Source organism: Pseudorasbora parva, chromosome 10 (assembly GCF_024679245.1).
Source record: "Pseudorasbora parva isolate DD20220531a chromosome 10, ASM2467924v1, whole genome shotgun sequence".
Lineage (NCBI taxonomy): Eukaryota > Metazoa > Chordata > Actinopteri > Cypriniformes > Gobionidae > Pseudorasbora > Pseudorasbora parva.
In genome coordinates, this window is record NC_090181.1 from 16,252,678 (window position 1) to 16,279,802 (window position 27,125).

Sequence of the window (27,125 nt, forward strand, 5' to 3'; positions counted from 1 at the left end):
TTCTTTGCAAGTTTCAGTATGCACGGTATAGACACAAAGTGTTAAAAATAAACTGCATCACATTTAAATGCCGGCAACTTCCTGGAAGCAACTGTTTTAAGATAAAGCAACTCCTTCTCTATTATAGGACTCAAGTCACGGTCACAATCCGGATGTTACCGGGACAATATTTCTTCTTCAGATGGAATATTAAGGAACAACACACAGATTTGTTCAAGAGATTAGCTTTGATCTAGTGTCTTTTGTATGAAATTCCAATCACAGCAACATTATATTGCACACCACTCGCACAGCCGGTCCTTCACAATCTTCTGTTGCTAGTTAGTTCACGTCAATGCCGCTCGCGTTTGATATATATATGGAAGCAAACACTGAGACTATTTGCTCACACGTCTTCTCAAGTGATTGATTTCTATCTCAAAGAGATCTCAATGCGATAGAAATCATACACAATACATCAGTACACTGACAGAAATACATGGATCTATAGGAAACTAATGGACGTCAAAGAAATATATAGAGTGGCAGTATATCTTGTATTGTGTATTCTGCTGTTTCCGCAATCGTAATTTTGCATCTTGAAAGCATTTAGCTTTAGGTATTCTGGATCCACGGAGTGTAAATCGTGCTATGGATCAATAACCTCTTCTGCAACATTATGTAAAGCAGAGATGCGACTTGATCCGGACAGATAAATTGCCTTGTTACACATAATCGAGTTAAATCCGAGTTTTATTTTATTTTCTGATCCCACCAATATTAAAATATTACAAAATAGAATAATTTTGTTCCTGACGTGCAGTAACTTAATGGGTCTGTTCTTTTAATGTGATTGCTCTTTTAAAATCCTCAGAAGAGAAATTGGTTATGCATTATGCCTCCACTCTGCTTCCGGCCTCCTTCCCTTTCCTGTCTTTTCTATTCTAGTGCACAGAGTTTTGTTTCTGACAACATGACTCCTTGACCTCGTGAACTTCTCTCATCTGTTCAGTTTCAGAATGTGCAGCTGAGCAGAAGATTGAACTATTTATTTTGGAGAGCGTGGAGAGAACCACAGATTGAGACTTTGAATACGTCCCACAAAGCATGATTTGTGGATTAATGTGTAAAGGATGTTTGACATGAAATACATTTAATTAATTGCCAGATGCTACATCAATCCCACTATGGTATAATTGTTGCGACCATCCTGGACTGGTGAGAATAATTCCACCCTGGCCACCCAATTATTTACAGCCTTGCCTCAAATGAATCGTAAATAATAAAGATGGATAGCTTAAACAATATGTACTAACACATATACATATGAAAAGAATAGCCCCCCCCCCCCCATTAGTGTTAAGTATCGTGTGACTTTAATTGTAAATTTAGGGTCAGATAATATTCCAATTTGCTCCATTTTGCTGTCATATGAGCCAATGTTTTAAATACTTTTTTATTTGGTTTCATTTAATTAAGTTTCTATCCTAGAGCTCCATAAGATTTGGTTTATACTAAAGTCTGTTTTTGCCTGCCTAAGAGTAAAAAATGTCATTTTGAGATAAGTAAAGCTGTGGAAATATAAGTCAAATTGGGAACTATACATTTGCAGTTACAAGAGGAAAAAAGAAAAATCGCAATAATTAAGTGAAGTTTTGGATATAACGTTTTTTTACTAACACTTTACAATATGGGTGCACTAATATGCGTTAAATCATGCTTAATAATAATAATGTGAGTTAATGTATGACTCATGAAGAACTAAGCCATTAATTAATGATCACTGCATCAGCAACAAATAAAGATTCAATGTAATTAATTAAGTAATATATGGTTTGTTATTAATTAAATTTGTTATAATGTATTAATTCATTAAAAACCACAAGAGCTCGAAACCATGTATTTCAACTTCTAATCGTCAGCTTTAGTTAATCATTAGCTAATGATTTGCAAAAGTATCATTATATAATGACTTGTTGAGGCACATGACTTTTAACTAATTGTTAAGTAATATTTCCTTTTTGGTTTTGCCGTCCACACAAGCCATGGATTTCAATTTCCAGCCCTAGAACCAAAATTTCACTGTGCCAGATGAAATTCAGAAATTCAGAGGCGGAACACTGAGGACATGCGAGTGGGCACTGCTGTTTTGTTAAATCGGTGTGTAGACCTGACAAAGACAACAGAAGCCATTATAATCAGTGATACTACACTTGATGCTGCGTGGCGCTACACAACACAACAAAACCCTGCCATTGAAGAGTGTACTGATGCCACATTCTGTTTCTGACACACGCCAAGCTCTGCTACTTCTGTTACAAAGGACACATGAACTTGCAACGGTCTGTCATGTCTAGTGTAGACAGCTGTATGGCATGATTATGGTAGTGTCCGTTTTAAACACAGTGTAACAGGTCAGTAGTTCAGATTCTGGTGTGCTGATATTAAACTTATCCAACCTTCAAACACATTCTCTGACATTATATTCACTGCATGTGCAACTCCCCACAGACCTTTAGTGGGGATGTCAAAACCCATAACCATGAAGACATCTTACTTTTCAATTAGAAAATAGTCATGTGCCTCAACATGTAAAGTCATAGTATAATTATACATTTGCAAATCATTAGCAAATGATTACTTAAAACAGACAACTGAAAATTCAAGTACACATCTTGAACAAGTTGTTGTAATTAAAGCATTAATTTATTAAGCAATTAATTATTATTATGGAATGAATACATGATGATATATTTAATTAATAGCCATTCATGTATTACTAAATCTATTATTAATATAGGCTCTTTATTAGTTGCTGATGCAGTAATCATTAATTAATGGTTTAGTACTTCATGAGTCATAAATTAACTCGTTCCCCGCCAAACACAATATTTTTTGTTTCCGTGTTTTCATGCTAGAGGGCGCTGTTACACATCTTCTGAATGAGTACAGACTCTCCTAATCAAAACACAGGCGAAAAAGATGCAAAAAAAACAAATCAACAAATCATCGTATGTAAGCAGATGTATAAAATAACCTGATCATCAACATTAAACAGCATATAAACAAAAACTGCCTAATGTTATTGAATTAAATGTCGACCCAGGATGAGCTACAGGACTGTGTAAGCATTAGGGGTGTTGAGGAATTGGTCTACTCTATCTGTGTTTGATCATTGTTCTGAATCTGATCTGGATGTAATATTTGACAAAAACATGATTTTTTTCAGCTTTTTGTTAAAAATTCATATATAAAAAAATCTTATTAGTAGTAATATGCAATGCTATGGGCTAAAGCTAATTTTCTCAATATTTAGATTTTTTGCACCCTCAAATTCCAGATTTTTAAATAGTTGTATATTTGCCAAATATTGCCCTATCCTAACAAACCATACATCAACGAAATTCTTAATTATTTAGATAAATAAATAAAATATAATGTATACATCTAAAATTGACCCTAATGACTGGTTTTGTGTTCCAGGGTCACATATAACAACAACTACTTAAAGTCGTCTTATGGTCAGGACTTTTGGTAGAAGATCTGGCTTTTCCATAGCTGGTTCTGGAATAGTTCTACAGACACACAAGCGCACACACACATTTCCTCTCCCAATGTACTGTACTGTAAGTGAAGAGAGCAATGGAGTGAGAGCATTAAATCAAGAGTTTAATTAAAGTGGCAAAACACAGGGGAGCAAATAAGTGTCTGGAGTAGTAGAGAGCGAGCTCATCAAGCCAATCAATACGCACATGAGGAATATTCCCCTCCTGTGAAGCAGACAAACCCTAGACACTCACAGGAGCCAATAAGGCAAAGCATTACAGGCAGTGCTCTATGCTTGCTAATGGCTTAGCAATGGCTGCTGCATTAAAGCTGCAACCCATATAAATAACAAATGAGACCTCTATAATATCTGTCGTTTCTCCCAGACAGCAATGGGAATAAAGGATGCACAACAATCCTCCTTCTCAGATGTTTCTTCTGAGAAAAAGACCCCAGTGATGACCCCGCACCCATCTCCATTAGTTTCACCACCTTTACAAAATACATCGAAATACGTCTGCAGAAATGTCAATATGAATTCAAATACGGTAGTTCTCTAGCCTGACAAGCCAGACCCACATCAAGATGTTTGGTCTGGAAACTCACCATAGACAGGGCTTAATCTGAGGGGCGGGATAAACGGTTGTCTTTCAAACTCCCTCTGCACGCGATAGGATAGCGCTACAACCAACCAGAGCAACGAAGGTAAAACGGAGCTTGTTGATAGATTAAACATTCGCCGTATATGGTCAGCAAAACTCCGAACACTTCTTCCCTTCTTAAGAATGACTTCAATGCCGTTCTTTGTTCTTTTCTCAGAGAAAAGCTTAACTCCAAGTCTTTCAGAGTCGCGGTCAAAGCTGATTCGAAAGACCGCCGCCGTTCGCCAGTTTCTGTCTTTACAAGAAGCACGCAAACGCAACTCGGTAGTCGTCAATATGGCCCCGCCCACCCACTCTACAGAGTCATTTGCATTCTGCATGGTGCCGGAGACACTTTATTAATTTTCAATGAGCACAGCAAACTTTCCCGAAAGATATCTTCGAGAGAAAGTTTATAAAGGATATTTAATGTTTAATTTCTCACGCATACTTAACAAATAGAAAAACAAAGTAGTTGATTTAAAAGCCATAATCCTGTGGCTCTGTCGCACATTCGCTGACAGCTCAGCAATTAGTTAAGGGCTGAATATACAGTAATGTATGTACGAATTTATATATATATAAAAAGTCAAGTTTATAGGTTGCTGTGTTAACAGGGATCAATCAGACCGATACACCAGACCCCCAATAAAAGAAAACAATAATGAGTGTGACTCTTATTTCTGCTCAGTAATGAAAAATAAAAAAGACCCTCTGTGCTTCAACTTGAAGTGGAGGATTTCATGCTCTTTCCCTCTTTTCATCTTGATGTTATTACAGCAAAATACCCTGAGATCACACAGACCCCAGTTTTAAAGCCCTTTCTGTGAAAACACAGAATAGATATATGGCCTGGTATTGCGAAACATAAACACAGACTGCTGTTTGAACATTCTCAGCGCATCTGTGTATTCTGTGAATACGGCTCATCTTCACTGCAAGTATAAAACGAGATTCAACTAATCATTATATGAATCAATTCAACAGTCAGTTATTCTTATAGAAATTGATTTAACACTCTTACAGAAAGTGAATCAACCGTTAATTATTATAGATTTCATGAGAATGTGACTTCTGTCATACCCAAACTGAGGTTGTCCTTGTATCTCCTCGCCTCTCTGCCCACCTTCATCTGGCCTGTCATCCCTCAACCCTCATGAGCCAGGTCTCTCATCCTCCTCCATCTCTTTGGAGTCCTCTCCCGGGCTGCTTCATACTCTCTTTCAACTCTCCTACTCATTGATTGACCTCTCTCCCTCTTTCCACTGCATTCCTCCCCCTCATTCACTTAATTAAAACGGCGAGTGTCTGAAAATCTGAGAGGGCCTTTGTAAGGTAATGAATGAACATGCATTCTGCTCTAGTTGGGAAAATCTTACAAAAAATGAATCCAGGTCAGATTTCACATCAAAACAGATATTATTTTTGCACTTGAAAAAGGGGCTTTTATTATGTTGGCCTTTTATTTAAATGGTCTAACATTGTTTTGTTGAGACAATTATGAGAATTTCCCTCCCCAATTTATCTCCTCCCTATTGTGTATTTGTATATATTTCTGTTTTTGTATTTTATTTTAATTTTGTTTAGTCGTTGAACTTTATATAACTGTATATTGAACTCAACATTAATAATAATAATAATAATAATAATAATAATAATAATAATAATAATAATAGCACCTCCTAGATGGTCCCTGGCCCATTATTTAAAAAAGAAAAAAATATTACTGTTATTATTATTATTATTATTATTATTATTATTGCAATTTGAAGGAAAACTAGGTTATGGAAGCTTGTTTCCGCCACAGAATACAACATTTTCAATGACAATTAAAAAGATAAAAATGTTTTTTTTATCTCACAATTCTGACTTTGTTTCCAGAATTGCAAGATACAAACTCACACTTGTTTTAACGGTTATAAAGTCAGAATTACATTCTCACGTTTATATCTTGCAAATCTAACTTTTCTCTCAGGATTGAATGCTAAAGTCAGAATTTCTTGATATTAACTCACAGTTGATGTTATAAAGTCAGAATTGGAAGTTTATTTCATGCAATTCTGAGAAAAAAAGTCAGAATTGTGAGGTAAAAACTCGCAGTCATTACCTTTTTTATGTTTTATTCTTTATTCCATGCTGGAAACAAACTTCCAATAGAAACCCATCCTTTAATGTTATGAAAAATAAAAAACTTTTTTCCCCCCAAGTAAAATAACATTTCTTCTTTTCTTTCTTCTGATTTTGAAGATGAAATATGTCCCAGGCACATTCTTGACATTGGTTTCCTCTGTAATTTTTTCCCATGTGACTGTGTATGTATCATTGGGACTGTGAATGGACTTTGTGAGTAGGTCAGTCAAGAACAGACAGGACCAGAGGGGAGGAAACAGAGCTCAGCAGAATCAGATAGAGAGCTTGACAGCCCGAAGGCCTCTCCAGTAATCATATCAACATGTTCATCCAGCCTGGCAGCCGCGATGAGCAAGAACTCCCCGTGGAGCTATATCAGCAAGAGCAGTCTGAGCTCAGCAACACAGACTCATAACGCTATCTTGTCTCTGCTCAGAGACAGGCCAAGACCCATGCTTTAAGACAAAGAGGAGGAGTCCCTCTGTGGTTTTGGGATATTTTAGTGAAACGTCAGTTCATCTCCCATTTGATGTTTCGGTTTCTTGGTTGAAGCCAAATGGAACAGCACTTCTGTCCTTTTAAATATCCATGTTAAAAGAACATTTTGGCTGTTTATTGAAGCTGATTGCTGTATGTCCAATTTCCGTGTAGGGTCTTCCTTCATTTTTAATGTGCAGCTGCTGTTTGAATGGTTGTTCCTCACTTGTTGAATGGTTGCTCTACTCTCCATAATTAAGGTAGCTGGTACATTATCAACAGTAGCAGTTCAAACTAATATCACGGGATTAACATTTGATGATTGGTTGATATACCAAAGGGGGCAAGCCTCCTCTGCAAGGAATGCACTAACTGCTGAAAATCCAGTACTCAATGGTGATTAGCTCTTTTTTTTGTGTGTTACCAATAGAGGCAAACGTTTTTTGCTATGGATTCTGCTTCCCCCTCTATTTCCACTCAGGCCCGCCTTAGCACAGTTTTCCCGAATTATTGTAATTACATCTTCAGGTTTTGCACATTCGGGGAAGAGCCGTGGTGGTTTCGACAGTAATTTTATACAGTAGTGAAATTGCAGTAGTGAAATTACAAACCATGTCTACAAATTTTGTTAACATTTAATCGTCATTTAAGCACGACTTTCTGAAGGGGACATTTGGACCCTGGTCCCTGTGGTGGAAATACAGTACCACACCAAAGTCCCTTGTTCATGGGGAAAGTTCCTGCAGTGGAAACGCAGCTTTTGGTGTTCCGTACTACAGGCTATGTCTGTACACAAAAAATGCAAAAATGTGGAAATTTGTTTTCAATTTTCACTACATCGTTGACCTATAAACGTACCTTAAGTCCAAAGCAATAACAATTAGTTATCAATTTCAGGATACCTCTTCAGATCAAAATGACCAGGCCACAACATCACTTGTTATACTTACATTTAGTTATAGGCTTGATATTTTTTTTTTTTTTTTTTTTTTTTAAACACTTCAAGGCTCGCCTGGATGCCAGCCGAACGTAGCCCCGCCCACAATTTTTTTAGGTCGGGCAATTCGGTCTGGCATTGCTCCATAGAGGAGTAATTATCCCCGAACAGAAACTGTTGAAATCATCAGGGCGGGCTTTAGACGATGACGGACAGATGATAAACAGTAATGAATCATGCACATCATCAAAGGGGCTTGGATTATATTTGTTTGAATCCTAAACGGAGAGCTTGTTTGTATATGCATTCACCATCACAATTTCTCTCAGAAATGATGATCATGTTGGGTAAGTACTCTGTGTATCATTAAATTATTTTACAACACTGGCAAAGATCGTGTATTCCAGCCTGATTTCAGCGCGCGTGCAGACAGGGTTGCCAAGTTTTTACAACAAAACGCGCCAACTACTAGCCCTAAACAATAGCTTCTCGGGGGTTTCTTCGGGGAAAAAATGGCGTATGGGGGTAAAATGTGTGTTATTTTGGCAAGGTTGCCTCCTAAAATTCGCACTCATGGGTCTATATATCACATAATAGTCGCTTCAACCCGTGGAAAAAACACGGACTTGGCAACACAGTGCAGTTGAGCTCTGTTGACATTTGACAATGCGTCCCTTCGTTGCTCTGATTGGTTGTAGGTCTATCCAATTGAGGTCTTTCCTGGTTCGGTTGAAACACGCCCCATAATCACAGCCCAATGGAGCGGTTTCAGACTCATATTCTGACTAGAATTGAGTATGACCACGTCAGGCTACTTCAAGGCCATTTCACACAACACAGACAATCACCAGATTCCAGTACATCACTTCTAAGACATTCCAATCATTCCATGTTGAATCTACAAAACTAAGCTCCAACGCAGACAGGGGTACAATGATCCGACAAAAACAGGGCTTTTATGTCTTTATATGTATATTTATAAATCAGTCTTGCTCTTACAACTGGTACAAAAACTGCAGTTTGCTGTCTTAGCCTTGCTTCATTGGTTACCAGTAAAATACAGGAATAATTGTAAGATTTTATTTAAAGCTCGTATGTACCTGCCCTTTTTTAAATTAAGAACTTTTAGATCCTCCTCTCAGATGTTATTAACTGTTCCACAGCCACAATTAAAAACCATAAAGCCTTTTTAGTACCGGCACTAAGGCTTTGTAATGCTTTACCCTTTTCCCTCACAATATCTACATTTTATGTGCAGCACTGGTCATGTTGTTTTAAAGTGCAATATACCTAAACATTTTATACTTTGCCTCAAAAATACAAAAACATATTAAGTTTTTATTCAGTAATAAGGTCTTATTTGGTAACATAAGCTAATGCACTAACACGAACTAACAATGAGCAATACATTTGTTACAGCATTTATTCATCTTTGTTAATGTTAGTTAATACAAATGCATTTGTTGATTGTTTGTTCATGTTAGTTCACAGTGCATTAATAATGTTAACAAATACAACTTTTGATTTCAATAATGCAGTAAATTTTGAAATTAACAAGAAGTATTGTTCATTTTTAGTAAACTAATACTAACTAATGAAACCCTACTGTAAAGTGTAACCTTTTATTCTTAAAACTGGGCTGTCATCATTTATAGTCACCTTCTTTTTGGACCATTAGTCAACAATCCTCAGCCAACACCACAGGCAGATAATGGCAGAAAATTGCAACTTTAGTTTAACAGAGCTCAAAAGACCTCATCATGTAATATACTGGTGATTATTTTCTCATATCGTTTGAGAAGGCATTCTGCATTATCAGATAAAACACCTCTGGCATGTAGAAACCGCAAAGTTTAAATGAATCAGCTAAATTACTGTGCATGTAAAGAACAAAATCAAGCATACATGTACAGTATCAGTGCACATGGCCAGAGAAAAATCAAAAGAACGACTTCTATGAGAGAATGAAAGCAAAGGAAAGCCAACTGCCACGAAAGCCTGCGACATACAATATTTTAAAAAAGAACGCAGCTGTTCTTAGAACTGTGGCACGAGTTTCCGACTTGGCACAGCGTGCCTTGAGCTTTCAATATTTTGCACATTGGAACACAGAAGAGTGTTAAAGAGAGTGCTTTATGTCTGTCGGGAATGTGCCCCAAGCACTACTTCTGCCTCCCTCTTTCTGCCGTGACCTCGTTCATTCTGTCCTTTAATTGCCTCACTTCCACTTGTCTCACTTCCTCTTGTCTATGTGGCTGCACTCAAAGCAGCTTTATCCCTATGAAGTGTGCAATAACAGGATCTGTGATGACTGGTTCTGCGTGGGGGACCCTTAGGGGTGCTGCTTACTACTGTTGCATGTTCAAAGCTCTCTCAACAGCCTAGAAACAGCAGACTTGATGCCATGTTGAATCCCTTTCCACGGTTTAAACACCAAATGCTGCTTGTCATCTGCCTAAATAATCAAAGTAAGACCTCCCCGGGTGCCAACCAAAACTGTCTGAAAGTCTCTTGGGCTCCTGAAGATGGTTGACCTTGCGGCATCTGCTGGAGCGAGGAAGAATGGGATGGTATACCATGGAGATATGAAAAGACATATATAAAGTCTGCATCAGCATACACTCTCAGCAGGGCCGGAGCGATTGTGCAGTGCGCAAAGAAACCTGACTCTACAACCTTGTGTAGCGGCAACAACCAGCACATAGATACTTGATGACACTATACTCGCATGCAAACATTAAAGGGGGGGTGAAATGCTGTTTACTGAGCTTTTTACACTGTTAAAGACTTGGATTCCCATCCTAAACATAGACAAAGTTTCAAAAACGAATGTTGGACGTTTGATGGAGTATTTCTGTGTCAAAAATACTCCTTACAGTTTCTCACAAGTTTCGGAGAGTTTTTTTCGAGTATGGGTCGGCTTGACGTTTATAGATCGGAAGGTCCTTGTATGGGCCGTACGGGCTCTTCTCCCGGTAGGGTGCGCGCGTGCGTGACTAGAGCGAGAGAGGAAATGCACGCCCGTAAACACTAGCCCAGATGCAGATCCAGTCGATCCAGGCGCCGCGCTCCACTTTATTCCTATGGGTGACTTCAACGCTTCAGCACAGCATTCCGGGAAGGCAGCGCTGCATTTGAACCGATTTGAACGCAGAAATGACGGGAAGCTTCACAACATCGTTTCAGTCGTGTCGCAAAAGTGGATCTCCACCGTTCACTGCTGTCAGGACTTTACCAAATCATACCAAAGAAGAGTGTTTTTGACGGAGCGGTCCCAGCGATAAAGGTTCGGTCCTGCTTTGGAAGCAGCCGGTGAGTAAAACTGCTTCAAATGTCTATGCTGTTGGCTCGTCGCATGAGTAAACATCAGTAAACGACACGATCGCGTGCTTCGTCATTCAAATGCTCTAACGGACTCTATTGTTGTTCTATGTATAACGTTACACTAGTCTGACGTGCAAAACCGTTTTGCTTGCTACTGCTAAGTTTTAGTCACATACAATAGTCCATAAACCGATTCATGTCCTCATAAACTGCGAGTAAAGACACACAATTGTTGACAGGCCACTAAATACAGTACATACCACAGAGACGGACGTCCTGTCTTGCTGTTTCTCCTGTTCAATTTATTTCTGCCTCAGATTTGATTCTGGATCATTATCTGTATTAGCTGAGATAGCAATGGGTTTCTCCACGCTTGAGGACGTCACCGCTTTGTTCGCGATCGTCATTCTTTAGCTCCGCCCACACGATACGCCTCCAGGCGCTCGGTTTTTTCCGGAAAGACTCGGTACAGCCTATATTTCTTTTATAAATATAATAAAACTAAAGACTTTTCGGAGATATGAAGGATGCAATACTACTCTATAGGTACTCAAGATTGACATGAGATTGACTGAGTGTTTCACCCCCCCCCCCTTAATATTTTTGTTACTAAATTATATTTCAAAGTGATCAAAAATACTTCACACTTACAGTAGGCTACTGTTTTAAATTTTGGGTTCTTTTTGGGTTTGTAAAAGAAGTGTCTTTTGCTTACACTGTTAAAAAAAAATCAGGTTTCCAATTGAACATTTTCTAGTGACTGATCACATCTAAATTTTTCAGTTGGCCAAATGTAATTTCTGTGAATTGATGCAATTTAATTCACAGAAATTACATTTTGGCCAACTGAAAATTTAGATGTGATCAGTCACTAATTTTTTTTTCAATTGGAGTGTACCAGGGCTGCATATATTTGACCAAAATACATTTTAAAATGTAATATATGCTTGCGCTTTATTTTAAGGTTACATTGTTACATTGTACCTACTTAAATAAGTATGGAGTAATATTAATTAACTACATTTAATATTATACACTCTAAAAAACATTGGGTTAAAACAACCCTAAACGGCTCTGGATCCTGTGCCAGAGCTTGTATCATGTTCAGCGGGAAAACTGTGACTAACTCCATAACCTGTCCATAAACAAAAGTAAACAGCTCCCAGGATTTGGGTAGAAAAAAACAACCCAAGATTTTTTAGAGTGTAGAGGTACGGTTAGGGTTTGCTTTAGGGTTAGTTGCTTGTAATTGTGTATAATTTACTGTTATAGGGAGTAAAGTGTAGAAGTGTGTAACTATGTCACTTTCAAATAAAATGTTACCTAAATTATTCCTGTGATAGTAAAGATTCATTGTCACATGATCGTTCAGAAATGACTCTAATGCTGATTTGGTGCTCAAGAACAGATAAAAATAGTTGCATTGTACAATTTGTTTTGTAGATTCCGTAATTCTCAGAAGTCGGAAAGTTCAGATGAACAGGATTTATTTGAAACAGAAATCTTTTGTTACATTATAAACATCTATACTGTTACTGTGGATTAGTTTAACACATCCTTGCTGAATTAAAATTTTTATTTCTCTCCAAACTCTCCAAAAAGACAAGTTATCCGTTTGAATCAGAATACACTGGCCTATGTAATTAACAGCGTAATTTAGTGGAGATTTTTAATGTGTCATAATTTGTAAGCAGCTATAATGAATCATAATCAAATTGAAATGAATTGTATTTAATCGATACCCATGTAGGGAGAGGCACTTTCCAGGGCACAGTTTTTTGGCTGGGCCCCTCTCCTACTGCAACATTGGAGAAAGGTTTGCTAGTTTCGATTGGAGCCTGGTGGACTAGCACAAAAAACATCATCAGAGAAGGATGCCAGGACAACTTACAGACTCCTCAAGCTCGGGAAGGACAGGACCTCTCATTGGTCCACAGGCAGTTTCTGCCCTGCACCCATCATGAGACTAAAGGCCATTACACTCCACAAGAAGAGAGAAAAAAGTTCTCGCTCTCAGGGCTGCGAGAACCAAATGGCGTTCCATTTCTTCTCCTTTTGTTCTCGCAGCCCTGATTTGGGAGTTCTCGCAGCTTGTTCTCGACACATCATCTGAGCAGAGCTTTTTTCTTGTGGATGTCTAAGAGCTATTGTGTGATTGGTCAGAAATTTAAAGTTGGGCGGGGTTAATGCAGGGCTCCCAGAAGCTCGGCACCTGCTTTTCTCGTGAAGTAAATGTCCTAACTTTGTTCTTGTTCTTGACACCTTGAGAAAACAAACACATTTCTTTGTTCTTGGGGAGTATGTTTCAAGCTTAATCCCTATAAGCCAACCACCATAAAAATTCAAGACTTTTTGGATGCAAGAGCAGCGGCTGAAACAATGATCCATCCAATCCATTCATGACTATGTTTGGAAACTTTAAACTACACATCCATTTCATAATTATTCAGGGAAATAAGTATTCTCAGTGACAGCTATTCATCTGGGGAGACAAAAGATACACTGTTCTGAGTCTCCCATCTAGAGAGACTGTAGCAGATACACCGTCCTGGCTCTCCAACCTGCAAAGGTGAGACAGTGACAATTACAGCATGTCCCGAGTCTCCATGCCAGAAAGACAAAAGTGGATCAACAAAGTTCTGAGTGTCTGGCCCAGACATAAAGACACATTGCAACAAGGTTACGCTCAGGAGAGCAAACCTTCACTCCAAAGTCCCTACGTCTGCGTGTTTTAGATCGTAAAGAACCTTCTGTACCTACTTCAGGGCCTCAGATTTCGGGACCCTTTTCAGATTCCACTTAGTCAAACCTCTTTTCAGAGACCATGGCATTGTTGTGTATGATCAATAAAGGGTTTTCTAATTTACATTAGAGGTAATATAGCTGATGCTAGTTAATAATTAATAATCTTTCTGTTATCTGTTTGATGCATTATAAGGTTCTTCAGCTTATTCATTTCAGAAAAACAACTTAATCACTTGTAGTATTTTTAGTAGTATTTATCTTTTTGTTAATAAAATGCATTTTATTCCTTGTGGATACAATGCAGAAAAAGCTCTACAAAAACCCAATAAAGGGTTTTCTAATCTACATTAGAGGTAATATAGCTGATGCTAGTTAATAATTAATAATCTTTCTGTTATCTGTTTGAAACATTATAAGGTTCTTCAGCTTATTCATTTCAGAAAAACATCTTAATCACTTGTAGTATTTTTAGTAGTATTTATCTTTTTGTTAATAAAATGCATTTTATTCTTTGTGGATACAATGCAGAAAAAGCTCTACAAGTTAACGAAATCTCACAAACTCCGTCCAATTTACATTGTGTTTTTTTTTCAACAATAATGCTAATTTTAAGCCTAAATAGCAACACCCGGCCCTATACTTGAGTCATATCTAGGAAGCAGAATATAATAGAGATTTAAGGGTGGGCTTTTTTGACTTTAGCAGCCACATTTAGCACAAAATGCATTTAGCATCATGATGGTGCAGCACTACATTTTAAATTGCACTGAAGCTGTACAATCAGAGCATTAAAATCACAAGACAGGGTTAATTAACTAAATCCCAATGGCACTTTATAAAAGCAATTTCAGACGAATACATTTTACACCATTTAACCAAAACAAAGACTTTGACAGTAATGTTTTTAGACAAAACTGAAAATTCAAAAATGTCCCTTGACACTTGTACTTGACACTTTCTACATGGAAATCTTTCAAGTCTGAATGCAGCCCTGCAAAATAACGGCTTCCAGTGGGAGTTTTCGAGTCCATGGAAAGCTTTTGTCAAAAACTGCTGTTTTTCAGCATTTACCCCTTAACCTATTGATTTGTCTTTTCAAATGCTGCCATTTCATTTCACTGGAAGTGGAAACACCAATCACAAGCACCTCTCCTAATAAGCTGTGCGCTACTCTGTGAAAAAAGAAAACGAGATTTCAAAGAAAGCATATAACATATAGGTGCCGGGCTCTCTTTGGTGTTAAGACTTTGGTTCAGATTCTTATTCTAAGGTGTTCTGATGACACATAAAGATCAGACCACTTTCACAGTGAAAGATGTAAAACTTTATTTAATACTCAGATTTTCAGAGCACTCCCTTTTTAAGAACTACAGCTGTGCTACTTTGTTCTTATCTCACTCCTCTCGCTGATATATTTCCTTTAACATCTTTCCTTTGCAAATTGTTCTTCTCGACACTCCAGTCAATTAATCCTAACATCACTTCCTTGTTACAAAGTATTCTCAGGTCAGTCCTTATCTAATCTGTATCTCTCTCTTTTTACAGTCTCCTAAACCAGGGGTTTCAAACCTTTTGATGCCAACAACCACCAAATATGATCAAATGAAAAGAGAGCTTTACATTTGCATGTACAAAAGCTAAGACAATATATTACACTTCAGAAGACTTGAAATATACAGCGTTTTGTCATATGTTGGAGCTTGACATTCATTTCAAAATTAAAAAACAAAAAAAAACAAGCCTGGATGTGTGGACATTCTACACATCTTTCTCAAAAGGAAGAAAGTCATACAAACAACAGGATTTTCATATTAGCATGACCTATTCTTTTAATATCTTTATCTTGTCTAGAATAGTGATAGGAGAATCTTCCTTACAACTTCATTCTGAGATATTAGAATAGATATTAGATATTAGAATGCAGACCCGGCCTCACTGGCAGGATTTATCTTTTAATTTCTCAGCTGCATTGTTCCACTGTCTCAGTCATTCCCGTGGGAATCTCAGCCACAGAATCAGGCAAAGGCACGAGGCGAGACCCAGAAAGCTCTAGCGCTTACTATTTATGTCTTTCTGGTTGGAGATGACAGGGAGGCTTTAAACTGCAGAACTTTGGCATCCGGGCATTGGGAGTCTTCTCACGTCCACGAGATTCTTTATCTCAGCGTGACACAACTGTCCCCAGTGCTGTGCTAAGAAGGAGAAGAGAGTATCTCTTCTCCTCCACTCTTGTGCCTCCTCTACTCTGTTCACATAAGAGCTGGAGCTTTGAGCAAGTCAAGGTGTTTGCAGCACAACAGCTTAGACGCGTTAAAGAGAGACGGAGGACTAGGATTGTGTAAAGCTGAAAGACTAGAAACCGATACGGCCCACAGTGTCTAGTTAAAGGTGCACTATGTAACTTTTTTGTTCTAAATATAAATATCAGTATACCATCAGTCCTGCTTCCAAATGTGTTTAGTCTTATCATGATTCACTACAGTAAGCCTGTTTATATTTTAGGCTGAGCAGGATGCTTTTCATGCAAAATTGAGTACTTGTCTACCATAGTGTTTTAAGTCAGCTGAAAAACGCTGGGCGCTGACAGAGCAGTGTTTTTTTTTTAGTTGAGACGCCTCGCTTGTTATGATACAAAGTGTTAATAGCATCTCATTTCACAGATTGTTTCTGTATTGTTTCTATATAAACATGTTGATACAATATAAAGTATTTGCTCTGGCTCTTGTTTTAAATAATTTTCTTCCGTTATTTTGCTTCTTCTTGTCCTCTGTTTGTATACAAGAAGAATGTTGCGGTTGGTCGTTGTCCTCCACTGTGATTGGTCGCCTGGGTAAAAAGTGACAGTGATGAGTGCTGTGTTTTATTCAACGTTGAACATTCTTTAACTCTCGGCAACCGGTAAAAAATGCTAAATTCTCAGCGCTTGAGTGTGAAATAGACGCTCAGCGCCTCTTTACTCCTGCCGTTGTGGCGCTTCCATTGAAAACTATTTGAAAAATACATATCTGTAACTAGAGAAAAGTTTATACTTTGACGCATATGTGTAAGAGACAGGTTAGTTGTCACAATGAGTGAGAAAGGTTGAATCTTTAAGCACCCATAAAAAAAAACACAAACAAAAAAAACACTGCGAACAAAGGAGCTTCTGCTTGCAAAAAGGCCCCTTTTACGCCACATGGTTTCAAGTTACACAATTCTGATTTTTCCTACTCATGTGTCACAGATCGGATATGACGTGAACATGTAAGCAAGAAAAAAACGCATGAATTCCGATATCCTCAGATCGGATTTAGGCTATGTGGTAATAAATCCGACTGATTCAGATTTGTGCATTTGTTTCTGCCATGTAAGCGGTCAAATCGGATATTCCCCAGTTAATGCGAGTTGTATGTCATTGAAAAAGGGTCGGATGAATTATGTAAATTTAGGTGAACATGAATTGCGATCAAGGGCTTTCTTTTTTCTCAGACGAGAGCAATGACCTTTTAGCTGATGAAGGCATTTTCCTATTGAGAATGTGTAACATTTCTTTTTGGATATCCAGATAGAAATTTAATGCCCATTCTCAATGGGAAAGTGCCTAAGCAACAACTTTCAGCAACATTGCCCGGCAACATTGCTCAAAAAGTTGCCCTGTGTATCATCAGCATATAGTGCGGAAAGCAAAACATTTAATAGGCATCTTGTCTGCATCCATTGCGTCCATTACATATCGCACTGGTTTGCTTCCTTTTCCGGGTCAGAACGTCCAGGGCTGTTTCGCCAGTGTAAATGCAAATATCGGATACGGGTCGATTTTAAAAGATGATTTAAGCGGGTAGTCAAAAAATTATATTAGTCACCAAATCAGAATTGTGAATCAAGACCTGAAGTGTAAATGCGGCCAAAGAGAGAGACTGTCATATGTCTGTCTTGTCCTGTTTAGCACATGTGGTGTTTTGGGTTGGGCTGTCTCTGGGTGCTTCCCAATTCATGCATCCTCGTTTCCTTTCCTAGCTTCATCTCCTCGCGCATTAGCTCCGTCCCTTTAGGATGGGAGGGAAGGACGCGAGTAAAAGACGCGAGGACGGAGGAATTGGGTGCTTCTCAATATCCCTCCTCGTTATCCCATCCGATGACCCGGAAACGGATGGAGCTCAGCCATCTTGTAGGAGATCTCAATTCTCTAATTGCACCACGAGGATTGAGGCGTGAGGAGGCTTCCTGAGGAGTCGTGAGCGAGGATATACACGTGGATCCTTTGCGGAAGTGTTTTAACGACTAAACGTGACGCAAGCATTAATTCTCCAACCCCCATCATATCGTGCCAAAGTTCATTCATCATTATTATTATGTTTACATGTACAAGACACAAATGTTTGTCAAATAACAACAACTGACAGTTGCAGAATTATATCAAAGCAAAAGAAAATGAAAGAAACAAATAGAGAAACAAATAGAAACTAATACTATACAATGAATAAAAAGCAAGAAAAAAGTTCTGCTCAGACGATGTGTCGAGAACAAGCTGCGAGAACTCCCAACTGTTATCTCTCGGTCTGCTTGTTTGTCTCCTATTTAATCTCCTTCCGTTTTCAGTTATGTGCTGGTATGTTGTATTTGATTTCCCCCCTCATGTTTGTGTGTGTGTGTGTTTTTAGTTGTTTTGTTAATAAATTCAACATCCTCATCCAGCAATCCTCTTTTTCACTTGTACCCGACGTGACAGCGACAGCTCGTAATACAACGAAATTCGCTCTGCTTTTTGGAGATGGTGAGAATTGAGGGATTTGACCTGTTGTAAAAGTGACGTGGCGATGGCGTTTTTTATTACTCAACAGGTTTGATTAAGGTTTTTTGAACATATAAATGGCCATATATAGCTCCTAATTGTAAAGCATTATCTATTGTGAAGGGTCATTTCATTATGGGTTGTTGTAGTGCTGTGCTAGAATTTATTTTCAAGGAAGTATTGTGTTTATTAATGGGTTTAGATACAGTAACCTGTTCATTCAGCCTAAGATCATTTCCATCTATACTGATTATATCTCTTAATCGTAGTAGTGAACGTTTTATAAGCCGTAGGAAAACCATATTCATCCAGAGCCGAAACCCAACCAAAATAATGTGCTTTAGTAAAATGCATGCAGTTTTGTTTTTTAACCGCGAGAGGGCCGAAAGTTACACAGTAACTTTAAAATCCAGAATTATCCTGCAATTTACTTCACCTCAAGCACAACTTAGGTTTCGACTGCATTATGGTTCACATTTACATTTCTTGCCAAAGGGTCTAATAAAAAGTGTTTTAATTATGTTCATGATATTTACCTAAGCAGATGGCTAAGGATACAGAATGAATGCTTTAGGAGCATCATATTTTATTAAACCACATTGGGGGAAGTTATGTGTATGGAATGACACCGCAATACAGATTAATTATCAGAAGCCTGATGAATATAACCAAATATTTAAAGTGATAGTTCACCCAAAAATATAATATAACATTTTCTCAACCTCAAGACATTCTATTATTTTTTTTTTGACTTTCAAGAGACAGGACTTTCTTTCCTTTTTTTTTTTAAGTAGAACACAAAATGAGATATTTAGGAGACTGTTCATGCTGCTCGTTTCCACACAATGAAAGTGTAAGAGGACCAGGGGATGTCAAGCTCTTTATAATTTATATTCACTGTATTGGATATCCTTATGTAAACACTCTGAGTGTGGTCCACAGAAAAAAAAGAAAGTAAAACTTACAAAGTTAGTAAATAAATAATTTATCATTGGGTAACCTGCCCCTTTAAGCATCATCATTTGGACCTGGATACAGGAACATATCCACAATATTCCTTCATATTCTGATTAGCGGATAATTGATCATAACATAACATAAAATTCAACATAAAATCATACAGTCTTGCATTTGTTCTCCTCCAATGTTCATTAGGTTGGTCTCCGATACACTTGTTAGTTTCACACAAAAAAATATGTAGAGTAAATAAATATATTAGAACCATAATTTTAACAAGCTATTTGCAATTAATTAAATGCATCTCAGTAAGCTTAGAAACAAGCTCATAACTAAACAAGCCTCGCCATTTTCATTCTTGCTCCACTGTAAAGCAACAAATGGAACGACTTAGCCACAAAAAGAGGCAGTAACCAGCGCAATCACACATTGTGGCACATAGATGTTATCTTTGCAGCCTCTGTCTCTGTCTCTGACTCACTTTATCTTTCCCTCTCCCTCTTTGAAAGGTGATTCAATTCAGGCCCCACGCGCTCTTAAGCGTTTGCTGCTCTGAGGCTCCGCAGTCTCTACCCTTATGCTGCTGTTATAGAAAGTCTGCACTCTCCTGTCCAGGTAGATCAACAGAAACACCACACAGTCACGCTCCATTCAAGTGTAACACTATAATAGCTATATTTAAGGTGTCTCGTAAAGGCAGAACCATATTGCGCAGTAAGGCATGATATGATGTCATGGTGAATTTTTATAGTTAAAAAAAAGTCTTTGAGGCCATGTTGATTCCCAAGTTGATATCATTGTGAGATATTTCTAAGGAAGAACGTGTTATGAGCTGTCATCCAGCATCAGGGAAGAGGACCAAACCTCGCTAATATATCCGTCACAGCAGAATACGTTCATTCACACAGCACACGACACACAAAGGCAAGTGCGCTATGAGCTTCTCAGCTCTAAAATGACATCTCACACACTGAAAAGAACTCCATTTGCTTTAGAACATTTGTCATGTGAAAGTATGTTGGCTACTGTACCATTGTCATGATGCCAGAGAACTAATAGATGACTAGGTTGTCATGGGAACTAATGTTCAGTTGGGACAATGAATTACTCTGCTAAAATTGGGCACAGTACATTTTTTCCGGTTAGACTAATGCTATTGATTACGGTGTTTGCAAAGCAGCACTGTATTGATATTCTTATACATTTTGTTTTGGGATTTTTCTAAACCCCTAAGCCTGAGTATTACACTTCTGCAATTAATTCAGCCTAAACCACTTTACATATAGACCCCCCCCCCCCCCCCCATGCATGGCTGCTTTTGGCTCTGTGGCCTTTTTCACATTCTCACACATTTTGTCTGTTTTTATGAAAATTATTTCGCTAGCACTTTATTTTGCTGTCCTTTTCCTTATGTACATACTATGTTATTTTTAGAGTTATATTAAAGCTACACTGTGTAACTTTTTTAGTTTATTCTTAGCTAAAAACACTTAGTTCGTTCAAAGATATATGTGCTCATTCATGTATATTTACTTTTTTCAAGTAATAAAGTATTCTCGTAAGTTTATAATATGCCATTGAAAATACATACGGGTGAGGGGTTCGAATGCTGGTCGCCATGTTGCCCCTCCATCTTGAAAGTACATTAGCCAAAGAGGGACATACCCGTAAATTCAAGCTTCGCCTTTCGCGTTTTAACACTCGATGGCACCGTGTTGAATGTGAAGAGGGGGATTGCCATATTAATCTTGGACCTAATTGGTCACCGTAGGAGTTAAAACGCAATCAGTATTGAGAGGAATAGAAACTAATATTCACTGGATGGTCATGTACCTTTACACCGCTAGATGGGGGGAAATATCACACAGTGTAGCTATAAACAGTACTGTAAAATAATGGGCAACCGTTATTTCCCCACATCTCAAATTATGCATTGCATTCAAAATCATTCTGTGATTGAAATGACATTTTAAAAATGTTTGGAATAAAATCTTTGTCTTTCTATAGTTTAGAAACATCTAATTTCATCTTTGCACCAGTATACATTATTGTCTGCATTCTACTACGTCTAGTGCACAAGCCCTTCAAAGTATACTCTATTGCCATTGAGTGCGGATGGATGTGTTTGGTGAATACACACTGTAAAAAATTATTGTTGGTTTAACTTAAAAAAGTAATTAACCTGGTTGCCGTAATTTTGAGTTTATTTAAATAAAAAAAATTGAGTTTAAACAATGAAGGAAATTGGTTTATTACATAGAAACTCAAAATATTATTGTATCTGAACCATACAAAAATGTGATAAATCATGAAAATCGCACAATTTGGCATGTTTCACTGCAACATCACAAATAAAACACATACAATTACCAAATATGCTTACAAAATCTTTTAATAATATTTGAATAATGCTTGTCAATTCTCAAAAATGTTCATTGTATTAACTAAAAAAATTATTTCAATGAACTCAAAATTATTAGGCAACCAGGAAACTTATTTTTTAACTAATTTTTTACAGTGTACTTAGGGGAACATTTATTTTTGAGCACTCTTAAAGGGGTGGTTCTGTGTTTTTTTTTTTTTTAGGCTTGGTTGTGTTTATGGGGTTCAGTATAACATGTCTTAATACTTCCTTTTTTTCCTTTCTTTTTTAACGCCATATTTTTTTTATATTTGACCTTTATTCCACACCGCTGTCTCCACTGTCCTTTGAACGGTTCGTTTGCTTCCTGCTTCAATGAAGCCCATCCCTCCGACAAACGCAATGGTCTTAGATTGGTTAGATGGCCAAATGTAGTTTCATGTATTTTTATTGGCTGAAGTGCCAAGCATAGGTTGTCCGGAAACACCACGCCCGTTACCATTACGGGCAGAAGTCACATCTGCGGTGACTAGCAAAGGTTTATGATGTCACCAACCCGGGAAGAAGCTTGTTGTAGTCCAAACCGGACGTTTTTGTAGGCAATAAACTGCAGTAACTTTAAAAGACAATATCTCAGTTTGCATTGAATTTTCAGCGCTGTAACTTAGCAGATACTGTTTATGCTCAAGCAGCAACATTACACACTAACTAAAGTTAAAAAAGTGAAATCACATGCAACCACCCCTTTAAGACTTGTCGGTCACTTCATATGATAAACAGATTTAATTTAGGCTTTTATTTACATATAAAATTTTATAATGCCTTTTGGCCTTTTAGGATATTTTAAGTACTTTCAATGGAGGGACAGAAGTGAAAATATTTTAATTTGTGTTTCGAAGGTTATCCAAATCATAGGGGCTTGGAATTAAATTTTTGGGTTAACTATTCCTTTAAGGTTTATTTTATTACTAGCATTCTTACCGCCAATTTCACAGACTAGACCGAAGCTAGTCCAGACTAATATACATGTTTGAGCTGGTTTAACTGAAAAACACTTACCATGACATATCTTAAAATATGTCAATGCCATTCATTTGTCTAAAGATGCACACTTTTCTAAGGCACATTTATAAAAGCTACTTAAATATTGAACTAATGCCTAATCCTGGCTTAGTCTATGCTTTGTCTGTGAAACTGGGCCTGTGTATCCTAAATATGCAAAGTCATGTATTGTGTTTAATAGAATTAGGTGATGAAAATTGTATTTTAATTAAAAGAAAAAAGGAGAAGGAAATGCACATTTTATTGTATCCCACTTTGTAACAATTAAAATGATTTTTGATTTGAAAAATGGTCAGACCAATACACCACATCATTTCAACTACTGCTTAATAATGCCATTGCAACATCCCTAATGTCTGTAAGTAACAAAAGGTTTAAACAGATATCCACCAGTCATATCAAAGGTGATGATATATAAAGTTCCACATACTTTCACATTATCTATTTGCCAATTTATGTTGCTTAAACCGTTTATGTGCTTATACGTTATAAATTTTGAACATAACTGCTGAATATTATACATTCCCCTCTTGTACTTCAGCACTGCATAAACTGTTTATTGGAATTGTGTAGGTTTACTGTTACCTTGGGAGCAACTCACCAAGTCACCTTCCTTCTAAGAAGTTGATTACGTGGCAGATTAACTCAATTCTGATTTCTGATTATAGTTAACAGTGCACTGGAGCTATGTGTGATCATGTATGGTGATGACTAACAATCTAGGATGACAGCTACACCTTGAAATCCTTCCAGGATAACACAACACACACTCTAGTATAGAGTAAACCAACTTTCTCTAATAAGCACAACCAGTCCATTTTAACCACCATCCACAGTTCTGAAAGGCTGTGCATGTGCATTCAGCATGTTGCCTCATGGGCACTGCTGCATTGTTTGATGTAGGCATCCAGGCCTCCTACTGATGCAAAACTCAGTGCAAAGGCCTCCATCCAGCTAACCCCAGTCAAATGCTTCACTTCACAAAATGGCATTGCCAGCTGTCCATGCTGACATTGTGTCAGTAATTAGCCAGCGGGGGGTTTGGACTGGCAGGGAGGCAGTTAAGCCTGTCTGCCTGCAAATGGAGGCGGTCATGTCACACTTATGAAACCCCCGAGGGAGATCGGAAACATGCAGGTTGAACTTCCGTGGCCGGGGTAAGAATGTACCGGTCATACTGATGTCCTGATAATGGACAAGTGTAGTGGAGGGGGTGTCACACTCTAAAGAACCAATTCCGTTTTTATGCACAGGAAGTGAGATAAAGTACTGATTTGCCTGCAGCAAAGCCTTGGCAATTTTGTGTGCCATAATCAGATCAATGGGAGAGGTCCCTTAAAGTCATCATAAAAACTGAGCCTTTCTTTTCTGGTCTATTTGCGAACAATTCATCTTTGCACATTTTAATCCCCATGCCTTGTCCGTCCAATCACCTGGCTCTGTTCCAGTATATAATGACCAATTTTCAAAATCCAATCAATTTTTGATGTGGAGGGGAAAAAACATCCCATCCCACGATACTTTTTTTCTTGCTGAATTTTCAGCTTAATCTCCAAAATATTACAGAAATAAAATTTGTTGTGAATGCAATTTTACATTGACTGTGCTGGAAATAATGTAACTGTTTTGGTTTCTGTCCCATATAAATGTCTCGGAAGCCCTTAAGCAGTTGACTAATTTGTATGGGCTTCCTGACATAAACTGTCCGCTGTGCAGGCACAGATACTCAAGCACAATAAAATATTACTAAGATGACATATTTCTATTCTTACTCTCAAAGATTTCAACACTGAATAATTAAATTAAAAAGAAAATTATTAAGTGACAAAGTAGTATAATCAACAAACATCAACCAACCAGACGTGAAGAGAAAGGAGCCCTTAAAATTCAAACATTCATATGAGAATAGTTATTGGACAGGGAAACTGTCATAATATTGCAGTAACTATAAGATTTTGAATTAAAATTCCAATTACACAAATGTGTTAATGCTGTTTTATTGTTCAAAACATTTAAAAATAGGCATATTTGTTGACCAAACCAACAGTGTGATTGTATGTTACCTGTGTGTTTACTGACCAGTAGGCTGTATTCGAATAACGTTTTATAGCCTATAGCATATACTAATGTATAAGGTAGGCTATGTGCCTATAAATAAACTGACTTAAAAAAAAAAAAAAAACATAAAAAAACCTTGTAAGCAAGGCTGTCGATAAAAGTGCATGCATGGTCAAGAGGTGAAAGGGTTTGAGGATCTCTCAGGTTGTTTATCTGTCACGTGAGGCTCTTGGCTTACCACAGAACACACTGTAGCGTGCCACTGCCAGCACTGTAAGTGGAAACGGATGGATGAGTCGTTTGTAAACCCCCTTTAAACCATTCGAGGTGCTAGAATGATATTCAGTCAATGAAATCCGAAGAAAACGTCAAGATCATTGTTTGAGAGACTTTTTATTGAAATAGTGTGACTGGTATTTGGAGCCAGTGAATGGGTTTCTCTCATGGAACGTTTACGAACAAATCTTTTAAGTGAACGAATATTTCTTGTGGACGTTTTTTTTTTCCATCCAAAAACTGACTCGCAACGGCATTGACAGTTGGGACTCGTTCGAGCCATTGCATTTGTGAACATGTCATTCAGTTCGTCCTAAATTGTTTAGTTACTATAAGGATAATGTGTTAGTCTAAAAATGACGGATAAACATATTTAAAAATGCCATGATAGAAGTAGGCTACTTATTTTTGTTAGACTTATAGCTAGATTGATTATCTGCCCAGCAGGTTTAAAAGGACTAATTATAAAATATTGTGTTATAATTTGTGGCTTATAGCAAAGGCCACAATCTTAAAAATACTGGGTTGTTTCATGTGTGGGTCAATATGGACAAACAAACAACTATGGACACTACCTTTTAAACCCAACAGTTGGGTTTGTCCATTTTTGACCCATGGGTTGAGACACTCATCATCATAGAGTGTATGGTGCTTATAAATTCTTTCTCAAGTTTCACTGTAGGCTAAAAATGGTAACCTAAAAATGTACTTAATGTTTAACATGAAATACAATTTTTATTTAACATTATCAACACAGATATTAGTTACTCCAACAAAACTACATAAGATCAGGTAGTCTAGATCTCATTCAACTACGGTGTAGCTTTGTAGACACGCAAATTTGAATAACATGCAGGAAATAAAACCTAATAAAAAGTAATTCTGTTTTTAAACGATTCGAGTGAACGATTCAATTCTTCGCTCATTTCACAGAAGCCTATAATGTGTGTAACGACTTAACCTCCAAAAAGAGTCAATGAATGAACAAATCCTTTTGGTGAATTGGATTCAAAAGCTTCGTGTCACTTAGATGAATCACAAACACCATCATAGATGAGAAACAGTTCGAATCGTTAGGCTACTTTTTAAACGCTTACACCGCGTTTTAACGATATTCACACCCAAAACTACTCAAATAATCTACACTAGATTAAAAACAACAACACCTTTTTCGTTATTAGACAATGACGAATCAGTCAAAGCCCGGTATCTGCTTTCTTCTTTCATTTAACAATCGTTAGCCGATAGTTTTGCAATCTCACAATCCCATTAGTTAGCTAAAAGTGCTAGCTGTCTCGTGAATTCGTGAACGGGTACTTTAGCCATAGAAACTGCTCTAAAACTCGAACCCATTAGAAGCGCCGACATAAATCACAATACTTTTTATCCACACATGTACTCAGCCAGCCATTAACTAATTGTCCTTCATGCAGTCAGTTCAATTAAGTTGATATTAATTTAGGAAGCACAACGCGCCTTATGTGCTCGCCACAGCTCATTGCACAACGGGTAATTCATGATTTTGACAGGAAACCCTCCCTCATCCGAACAGACCGTTCAGCAGACTGTACCTCTGGCATCCGCTGTCCAAGGTGCTGATCCACTCTGAGGCGAGATTGATGTTTCTAGAGTGATTTAATCCGCATCAAGCTCGCGTTGATGGAAAACAAGAGATGTCGCCTCCAAAAGAAAGCAATCCCTTGTCAAAACTAGTGAAACGCGTGTGCACCACACCACTGTGAGAGGAAATAGACACGCGCGTGCGGGCCGGTGCTCCTCAGTCCGATCCACGTTACTCTCTCTCTCTCTCTCTCTCTCTCTCTCTCTCTCTCTCTCTCTCTCTCTCTCTCTCTCTCTCTC

At 37.7% G+C, this 27,125-nt stretch overlaps 1 protein-coding gene across 1 annotated transcript in view; it reads right to left on the minus strand.

Annotated features, from left to right (window-relative positions):
* The window catches only part of tmem121aa (transmembrane protein 121Aa), a 30,115-nt gene extending 3,032 nt beyond the window's left edge, over window positions 1-27,083 (minus strand). The window contains exon 1 of the mRNA XM_067454568.1: window positions 26,837-27,083. The gene's annotated coding sequence lies outside the window, so the exon portion shown is untranslated. The remainder of the gene's footprint in view (window positions 1-26,836) is intronic.
* Between the last annotated feature and the right edge of the window lie 42 nt (window positions 27,084-27,125).